The sequence below is a fragment of the Cornus florida genome, unplaced genomic scaffold (genome assembly GCF_030987335.1).
Source record: "Cornus florida cultivar Cherokee Brave unplaced genomic scaffold, ASM3098733v1 CherokeeBrave_3.0.0_Hap2_Chr03, whole genome shotgun sequence".
NCBI lineage: Eukaryota > Viridiplantae > Streptophyta > Magnoliopsida > Cornales > Cornaceae > Cornus > Cornus florida.
Window position 1 is genome coordinate 47719405 of NW_026775573.1, and position 10270 is coordinate 47729674.

The 10270-nt window shown below is 32.0% G+C and overlaps 1 long non-coding RNA gene across 1 annotated transcript; it reads right to left on the reverse strand.

The window, feature by feature from the left end:
• Window positions 1-5788: 5788 nt before the first annotated feature.
• On the reverse strand, window positions 5789-8088 carry LOC132300435 (uncharacterized). Its single transcript, XR_009480427.1, has 2 exons — window positions 7756-8088; window positions 5789-6106 (listed from the first exon to the last, which is right to left on the reverse strand). It is a non-coding gene; the product is annotated as an uncharacterized LOC132300435 (long non-coding RNA).
• Window positions 8089-10270: the final 2182 nt, after the last annotated feature.

The window sequence follows — 10270 nt, forward strand, 5'->3', positions numbered from 1 at the left end:
ATGCAGTGTTACCGGAGATTCGTTATCTATTGGAACTTGTGATCAAGATAAAGGATTCAGGTCACTATACATTTTATTTTCTCTTTTTCTGCCTGCATTTTGTTTGAGACTTCATTTCTTTCTTCCCATGTTGCAGGAATAAAGCTTTAGGCTTCTCTGTGGAACAGGGATATTCAATCAGAGAGGAAAAATATATTTAGTTGTGGATGAGACAAGCTTTTTCCAGGGCAATAGAAAACAAGTCTAGGATGCTCAGAATACTGGTAAGACACTTCACAAATGAACAAACTGTTTTGGATTGTGATTTACAGCTAACTATGTGTTTTGTTTAGTCCACGAGCCTTCATTTTTGGGGTCAACAATTGAACTACCTGGTGTCTTCTTATTGGGCTCGTGTGGGATATAAACTGCCAACATATGTTTAGTGGTGTGTTAGACAAACACAAGCTATCAGCAGGGCCATAGCAAACATGTCTAGGATTACGATATTACTTGTTGAACAAAATAATGGCTGTCTAGTCTGTGTGAGCCTTCCATTCTGGAGGAGATGTTCGAAACACCTGATGTCTTCTTGGTGTGCTTATGTGGGAAATATTTCGAGTTCTCAAGCAAGAGTTCAAACTAATAGCTTTCGAGTTGTTTTCACACAATTCCTTAACAATAATATTTTTGGTCTTGGTGACCAAGAAAGGGCATGCTCTCCCTAAAAGGTTCCTATTCAAAAATTTATAACGAAGTCAAGCTTATGTTGTGACATGTACCTCTTATCCTAAGAACAACTCTTATCCTTGAGCTAATTTTCAAGGGTTTTCAGGTGTTCACATGCCTCTTCTATGGCCACCTCTTTCTCCTTGTCTCTGCTCCAGTAAGCCTTCCATATTGTAGTCACACACTAAAAAACACCAGTTGAAAATGACATAAACTGCAACTATACAATCTATAGTGTTTCAAGGTAACATGGCGTATATAGAGAAGATATGACATACCTTGTCATCGACGAACTTAGCCCAGAAACGAGCCATGGCTCTCTCATAAGGATCTTTAGGCAAGATGGGAATGCCTTTCCAGGTCTCATCAATGTATTCCATTGTGCAAGGGGATTTTCTTGTTAAAGATGTCTCCCTTTAGCTTTAGACCAATCTCAACCATACGGCTAAAATTGCTTCTTCAAACCCCAAAAAACTTCACTTCCTCTGTTATTACAACACTTATTCATTTAGTTTACTAAATAACACCAAACACAACTTAAAGTAGTGTGTGGTTCAATTCTGATGTGGATTTTTCATTCTGGGATTGCTCCTCAGTTCTTATAGAGGGACCATAACATTTGGTTACTTGCTCAACAAAACTGCGTCCATTATAACATTTGGTTACTTGCTTAATTTAAGTACTGAACAGGAAATTTCGTTGATCCATTTAAATAAAAGAGGAAATTTCTCCCTTGTCAGCAATTCGGTTCCACTTACTTCCTGGATCAAACCAGCCCAGAAAGCTATGAAATTTGCTACAATGTTAACCAATCCAATATCGTCTCCACGGAAGAACCTCTTACCCTTAGCCCAGCAATTCGGTTCCACTTACTTGAGGAGCAAATCACTCTTCTTCCCAAACAGATCTTCTTCTTCTATGAATTCATATTTGACACCCTTTAGCTTCAGAGCTATCTCAACTCTGCGGCTAAAAGGACTTCCCCAAACCCCAAGCAACTTCACTTACTCTGCCATTACTTTTTAGTTTCTTAACACCAAACAACACTTAAGAGTACTTACCATGTTAGACAAATTCTGATCTGGGTTTTTCAATCTGGGATTGTTAAGCTTTTTATAGAGCTAGCATAGCATTTGGTTACTTTTAAGCCACCAAGACTGTGTCTATTGTAATATGAATATGTTGACCAAACCCCCATTAATTTAGTGAGATTTTATGAAATTGGACTTTAAATATATAAATATGGGGGAAAATGACTAAAATAAAATACAAAAATATATTTGTTGAGAGGAAATGATGGATAAAGATATGATATAAATTAATAACAGTGATTAAAATGGGTAATAAAAAAATTCAATTAAATGTAGGGTAAAGGTGTATATAGTTTTCACTCACGCATGGCTAAGGCTTGAATAGTCATAACAGGATAGATGCTTCATTAAATGTTAGTGTATCGTAAAGAACTGACATATTGGGTGGTATAGTTTTCACTCCCACATGTAGGCCTATAACTGGATCGGATTCATACCGAATTCGATTCTAATCCGATAAACATTTTAGTCAATTCGATCCGATTCAATAATTTGACGGATATTTTGTAAGTTAATCCGAATCCGATTCGTTAATAAACGTATATTCGATCCGATAATCCGATCGGATTCGATAAAAAAATAATTTTTTTAAATAAATAAAAAAAATTTTATATAAAAAAATAAAAAGAAATATAAATTAATGTCAAAAGAAAAAAAAAAAAAAAAAAAAACAATGATTATAAGAAAAAGATATAAAATAAAAGACAAGTAAAATATGAAAGGAAAGGAAAAAAAAAATTTATTTATTCTTCGTTAATGAATAATAATGAGTATGAAATTATTAGTATGTATATTAGGAGATTTATTAATATATGGATTAGAACACCACACTATTGTAGATATAATATTATGATTTTTTTTTGTTTTTTTGGGTTACCTCTAATATAATCTGATAGGAATATTGAGATATATATATGTGTGTGTGTGTGTAAAATTATTGATAAATATATATATATATATATATATATATATATAATTTTATTCGGTCGTATCGGATTATTAACTGATCGGATCAACATAATCCATATTTGATTTGTTAGGCTAACGGATTATCGGATTGGGATCGTAATCAGGTTATCAAATTTTTTGTTCAATTCATATCCGACTAATCGAATCAAATTCGAATCAAGATCTGCTCAATTGACAGGTCTACACACATGACTAAGTCCAAATAATGTCCGTTTGCTTTTGCGACATCATCCTGAATTTGTCCATTTCACATTGAATGGGTTCAAACGCTCAACACCAACTTTGGTGCGTTACAATTTTTAGCTTGTGGCAAATGCTACCAACAAATCTCACCTTAGCTAGGGCGTCATGGGAGTGCAGGCTCGAGTGGATCCGTAGGATGTAAAGTAAAAGATAGAGCGGTTGGTGTGGGTATAGGGAGAATAGATGGTCACGTTAACGGCCCCACATCCCGTTATGTACACCAAACTCCACTTTTATATTTATATAATACATATATATGTAATGAAGTAGATAATGATATAAGTAAAAGTTGCTGATGAGTCCCATTTTCTATCTATTTTTATTTGTTTCACATTAGTTAATTTATTTTAATAAATAAATTAAAATAATAAAATGAATTGCAAGATAAATACTGCACATTATGAGACATGATTGGTAAAAACAAATAAATAGTGACGTTACCACACTATTAAAGTGTGATGAGGTTAAAACGTGATCAGCTGACCATTCACTTTTCAAAACGTGAATATAAAATTTTGAATATGCATACCAAATGCCCTTGGGACATATTGCAGTTAGATTGTAGGATGAATTTTTTGGGGCCTAGACCTTTATACTCGTAACGTATGCTATTTGATGCCAAAAAAACATATGGGAAACATCATATTATATTATTATGTTTGGGTTGGTTTGGGCCAAAGGCCTTTCTTTGTATTTTTCCTTTATATATATAAATTCGCTTCAATTTTTGAAAAAAAAAACTAAAAGATTGAGTAAAAGAAATGGCACAAAACAGAGAAAATAAGAAATGTAGGTTTGTACTAAAAATATACATGTATTTAAATCTTCATAGGAAGGAAATTAGCATGGTGATGTGTAACTAGAAAGAGAGATTATACCTTGGTATTTCTTAGAGAACAAGAATAAACAAGGAAGTTGCTCTCTGAAAATGTGATCAAACAGTAAACCCTAGTTTTATGGAAAAGATGGAGTCCCCTTCAATGGGAACAACATCAGTAGTAGTAGCTGTAATTCCATACTGCATTTCTCTCTTTATTACGTTTTGTGTGCAGGGTACGGGAATAGACGCCTCATCCCATGTCATATTATATTTCCGTTATACCCCGTTATTTACTGAAAAGCTTATATTTTACTCCACTAAAGACAAAAATATTCCTACACTGGTTGGTCCGGTCAAGGAAAGAATAAATAAATAAATACTAATAATAATAAATAAATAAATATAATTCAAATTTCAAAACCATAAATTGTAGCTTTCGGTAAATTTTTCAAAATAATTTATTCTAATTTTTTTAAACAATTGTATTGATGATATTATATTTATGATGCACTTTTAAAGATTGAGATTGATTTAGTGAATTAAAACATGTCTTTCTCCGAACTATGGGAGGCTCATCTTCATAAAAAGGAAGGATTATTTGAGACATGATTCAAATAATTCAGTCAATCTCAAGTTCTAATCACTCTAATAACTCATTTGATCTAATAAATCAACTTTAAATAGCTAAAACTAATACAAAAAGTAGTTACGATATTATTTGTGATAATTCGAATTTTTAGGATTTTAATTTAATCTATTCCATGATTTTTTAGTCAAGATTGAGAATTTAATTTTTATTGGAGATATTTTTATTTTTTTTGAAGTTGGTTTGGTTTTGTACTTTTATATATATATATATATAGGGAGAAGTGCCGAAAACACCCCTGAAGTATACTTTTCGAATCATTTTTACCCCCTATATGAAAAAGTGTGTAATAAACACTCCTAATCTTTTGAAAATGTGCAAAATTACCCCTTTGTCAGAAATATGACATAAATTAGTGTTGTAATACCTATTTTACCCTTTTACTCTTCCTAAAATGCCTAAGGGGGTATATATGCTACGAATCTCATACTATAAGGGTTTTTGTGCACATTACCTTATATATATATATATATATATATATATATATATATATATATAATTTTTTTCTCTATATATACACCTTTAGTGTTTTCTTTCTCTATACTTCCTCTAGCATTTCTTTAGCTTTGGATTTCTCTTTTTTTTCAGCTAGAGGCATATATACAATAATATTACATGGAATATTCAACCTCTAAGTAAGGGTGAAAGAATGTTACTGCCATTGTAAAGTTAGAAGTCCTTTAAAGATTTCAAATATAGAGAGAAATCCGTTAGGAGGTTTTATGGTTGTGCAAACTATAGAACTGGTTCATATGATTTTTTAAGGTAGAAAGATGATGAATTGCCTGAGTACTACTGTAAATTAGTCTGAGATCTTATGACAGAGGTGCAAGAGTTGCAACGAGCTAAAGCACCCGTGAGTATGAAGGACAAAAGGTTAATGGAGCTAGAAAATATGATAGTAGACTTAAGAAAAAAAATGAAAAAAATTGTTGAAGTTCAACCTTCAGTACCTATTGTTGCCCGAATGCGTTGTGGTTCATTTGGCATTTTTCTCTTTGGCTTCTTACCTTGTATTGTATTTTTTTATTTATTATTATTATTATTATTTTTTGTTAGTTTGGCATTTTTCTCTTTGGCTCCTTAACCTGTATTGTATTTTTTTAGATAGTGATGTGAATATGTTATTCAACTTTCTATATTGCATGCTTGTATTTTAAATTTTGTTGTAAATTTATTCATGAAATATTGCATTCAACTTTAATTCAACTTTAATGCTTCAACCATATGAGTCATCACTAAACATTCAACCATATCAATTCATTCATCTAACCTCACATTCATTCAACCATTCAATCAGTGCAAACCATATTTATCAAACCATTCAACTATATCAATGACATATTTATCAAACCAAAAAAAAAAAAAATCCAATGTAGCTTCAAAAACTTGCAGGAACTGGAATAGTTAATTTACCAAAATAATCATCATAAACAAAACTCAGTTTCACCTTCAACAAAGGTACCACTTTCACCAAAATAAAAACCGATGTAGAACCACTTTCATCAAGTCATCCTAGTCAAAAAGCAAGCAGCCTATACAAGTCATCCTAGTCATACCCTACACAGTTCTGCATATGTTGCTAAGATACCAAATTCCATCCCTGCAAACTGGCCAACAAGTAATGACCTGTAACATTAAACAAAGCATGAATAAGAACTCAATCAATGCCAACTATCCTAGAAGTAAATGCAAATATGGGAAAAAAAAAAAAAAAAAAAAATTCAATAAATATATATTAAACTTCAATCTAAACTGTAACTAAACCAAAATCCTTCATTTTAAAGCATTCAAATGGAGCCTTAAGTACAATCTTAAAATGAAAATGAAGAGAAATCATTTCTTATTTCCCATTTCCAATACCAAAAATGTCATTACTCATTAGTGAACTCTCCTTAAACCACCAAAAACACGCGCACACACTCACACTAATATTTTCTTCATCAGATCTCAGTTCATTTCATATTGAATGGAGATGCCCTATTCTTACTTTCTTATTCATGCATTCTGGACACACACACACACACACACATCACACAGACTCCTCTCCCTCTCTCTTATAAAGATTTTTCCACAGAACTGGTTATAGTCCTTAACATCGATCAAAGAAACAAACATTTCATCATATAAAAAAGGAACATTAACTAAGAATTTCTATTCATGAACACACCAAGTATTAAAAGCCATCAAACAGAAATTAATCATATATATATATATATATACACACCACCATAAAACTTGAAATTGGCCAAGAATCAATAACACCTTTGTAATATATGATCATGAATACTTCAATTTTGGGAGGTTAATTACAATACCCAATTATCTGACCCGGAAGCAAAACTACCATTGTCGAATTCTTGATAGAATTTGCAGGTTATAAATAAGTATCATAAAACTGCATGTATATATAACATAACTCATATTATATGCTATGTTTAGAAAGTATTACTACTACCCAAGTACCAAATATATCCTGAAAATAAATTAATAAGAAAAAGGGTAAGAAGAAACTCTAATGCAAAAATCAAGTTTCCTAGTTTTTAAGTATAAGAAGAGGTGAAAAAAATGAGAAGAATGAGAATTGTACAAGTTTTCAAGTTAATGCAAAATTTAGCTATTTTTATGAGACATAACAGCCTATATGCATGACACTACAAGCACTTAAACAAGAAAATAAAAAGCAAAGAAGAAAAAAAAAATTAATAAGTGTGACAGCCAATGCAAGACCATAAATATCCGCTGATACAACAAAAACTTATTTTATGACTCAAATTAAAATTTTCTGACTCAAATTAAAATTTAAGAAAAAACAAAAGCTTATTTTCTAACTCAAGCTAGAAGGAGACAGATGCAGGGGTTTGTATTTGAATTTTCTGACTCATTTTCTAATATATATATATATATAGAGAGAGAGAGAGAGAGAAAAGAAAAAAAAAAAAAAAAAAATCCAGGCAGAGGAAAAAAAAACCCTAAAAGCTAATACAACAAACAAATTAAAATTTTCTGACTCAAACTAAAATTTAAGAAACAACAAAAACTCATTTTCTGACTCAAGGAGGAGACAGATGCAAGAAACACATGCAGGGGTTTGTATTTGAATAACACGGACATGTACATCAAATCAATATCCAGTTCAGCTGTCAAAACTAGGCTCTTTGGTCGCTAATCAAAAAAAAAAAACCCAAATTGAGAGAGAAAAAATAAACCCAAATCGAGGGACAGAAAAACCCTAACATAATCTACATATTTAATTGGTAATATAGATGAGAATATACCTACTGTGCTCAGTTTCTGAATCGACGAAGTGGATGAAATATATCGCGAGGTTTTGATCTGTCTGTGAAGAACGTGAGATCGTGATCGCCATCGAAACCAAGGGCTAGGGTTTGTTGCCTCTTCTCTCAAGAACGGGAGGCAGATGAGAGAGGAGACGATGAAGGACTTCTGAAATTGTTGGAATGTGCTGTAGAGTTGTTGTAGTCGTGTAAATGGCGAAAACGACCACGTCAGTATTCATTGTCCTTTTTGGTCTTTTTACAAAATTTTGTATTTTTATATATTTAAAAAAATTGTTGACTAAGGGCATTTTAGTTAAGTTCAGTTTTAAATGTGCGATAGGGACTTGATTGCACTAAATTGAAATTTGAGGGGTATTTTTTACAAAAGAGTGTGATATGCATATTTTTTACATTTTCCATATATATATATATATATATATATATATATATATATATTATATTATATCAGCATCATATGGTGAAGGAAAATGGGCATTTGGACGAAATTCATAGAGAGAAGGTAATGATGATAAAAAAAAGGAAGATAAGACTGAAATGGTAATGAATTTTGTGGAGTAGATTTTTAGTGGGAATGAATTTGTATTTATATATATATACATTGCATTTGATAAAAAGGAGCAGGTCAGCGGCAAGTGGGGGAAACGAAAAGGAAAATGGAAAAGATTTTTGTGCGCGGCCACTAGGAGATGAGAAATGGGTTTTGAGTTGATATTGTACAAATATATATATATATATATATATATATTTTGCTTTGTCCGATGAAGGTAGAGAGATCAGCCTAATAAAGAGAGGGAAAGGATTGAAATGAAATGATGGTGTGGGTCTCATTTGAATTGTTAGATTCGATTTTAAGTGGAAGGATCGACATTGTATGATTTATTTTATTTATTTGAAAATTTTTTGTATATATTTAAAAAAATTGATTTTGTCTAAAGATGACATTTTTTTTATGATCTTGAGTGTATTTTGATATATTTGTATTTATATAAATTGAGAATTTTATTAGAATTTTCGAATAGTAACAAAATGGTATCAGAACCTGTACCCAGTTGGAAGTGTGAGTGTAGTGATGATGTAGACAGGTGTGGTGGGCGAGTGTATAGTACTGGTTAGCTGTCATTCGTAGTCGGGTGTGTATGGGCGGATGACGTTCATTGACAATTATTGGGATAGTTGGTTAGTGTGATTGGGCAGGTAGTCCGAATTTGTTATTTTTTTAGTGGGCAGGTGACTTTTTTTTATCACAACGGTTATGAAGTGTGTGGGTGGGTGACTAGCACTGACAGCTACCACGACGTCTTATATATCACGGTATCTCACATCGTCGGGGTAAGGATTTTTGGATTTAATTTTGTGATTATTGTTGTTTTTGGGTATGTATAAACTGTTGAATTCGAATTTCGGGGACAAAAATTCTTTTTAAGTGATGGAGTACTGAATTTTTAGGATTTTAATTTAATCTATTCTATGATTTTTAGTCAAGACTGAGAATTTAATTTTTATTAGAGATTTTTTATTTCTTTTGAAGACTTGAAGTTGATTTGGTTTTGTACTTTTATATATATATATATATATATTATCAGTTTTATATATGATGAAGGAAAATGGGCACTTGGACGAAATTCAGTCAGTTAGAGAAGGTAATGATGACAAAGAAAAGGGAGATGAGATTGAAATGGTAATGAATTTTGTGGGGTCTATTAGTAGATTTTTAGTGGGAATAAATTTGTTTTATGCAATTATATTTATATATATTATATATAATATACATTGCATTTGATAAGAAGGATCGGGTCAGCCGCAAGTGGGGGAAAAGAAAAGGAAAATGGAAAAGATTTTGTGCGGGCCAACTAGGAGATGAGAGATGGGTTTTGAGTTGATATTGTACAAATGTATATATATATATATATATATATATATATATATTTGCTTTGTCTGGTGAAGGGAAGAGAGATCAGCCGAATAGAGAGGACTTGTTTTATTTAAATCCTCTTTACATTGTACTCATAACATATGCTATCGGATGCCAAAAAATATGAGAATTGTCGCGTATTACCCTTTTCGCTCAACTGTGAAGGACACTTTTAGCCAGGATTAAAATAATTCAGTCAGTATATCTCAAGTTGTGTCATTCAGATGCTCACTTGCGCTAATAAATCAGCTTTAAATAGCACAAACTAATACAAAAAGTACTTGGGATATTATTGGACAACCTTGTCCACATAACACATCACTTTGATCTATAATAAAATGAAAGGTCCAGCGTTAAGGAGAGGGCCCTGACTCTAACATGTCCAGGGCAACTCCCTCAACACCTCATTACCGTCCTTGTTTGAAATTGGTGTTGAGATATGTGACCATCGACAGTAACTCCTTTTGTAGCCTGAGGTGGGTTCCAAAAGAGTCCTATTTAGGGGAGTTCCGGTGCCCGGTATCAGCCTCTTACCTCCCAAAAAGAAGTCAGGAGTTTAAATATTAAAAGAGACAAGTG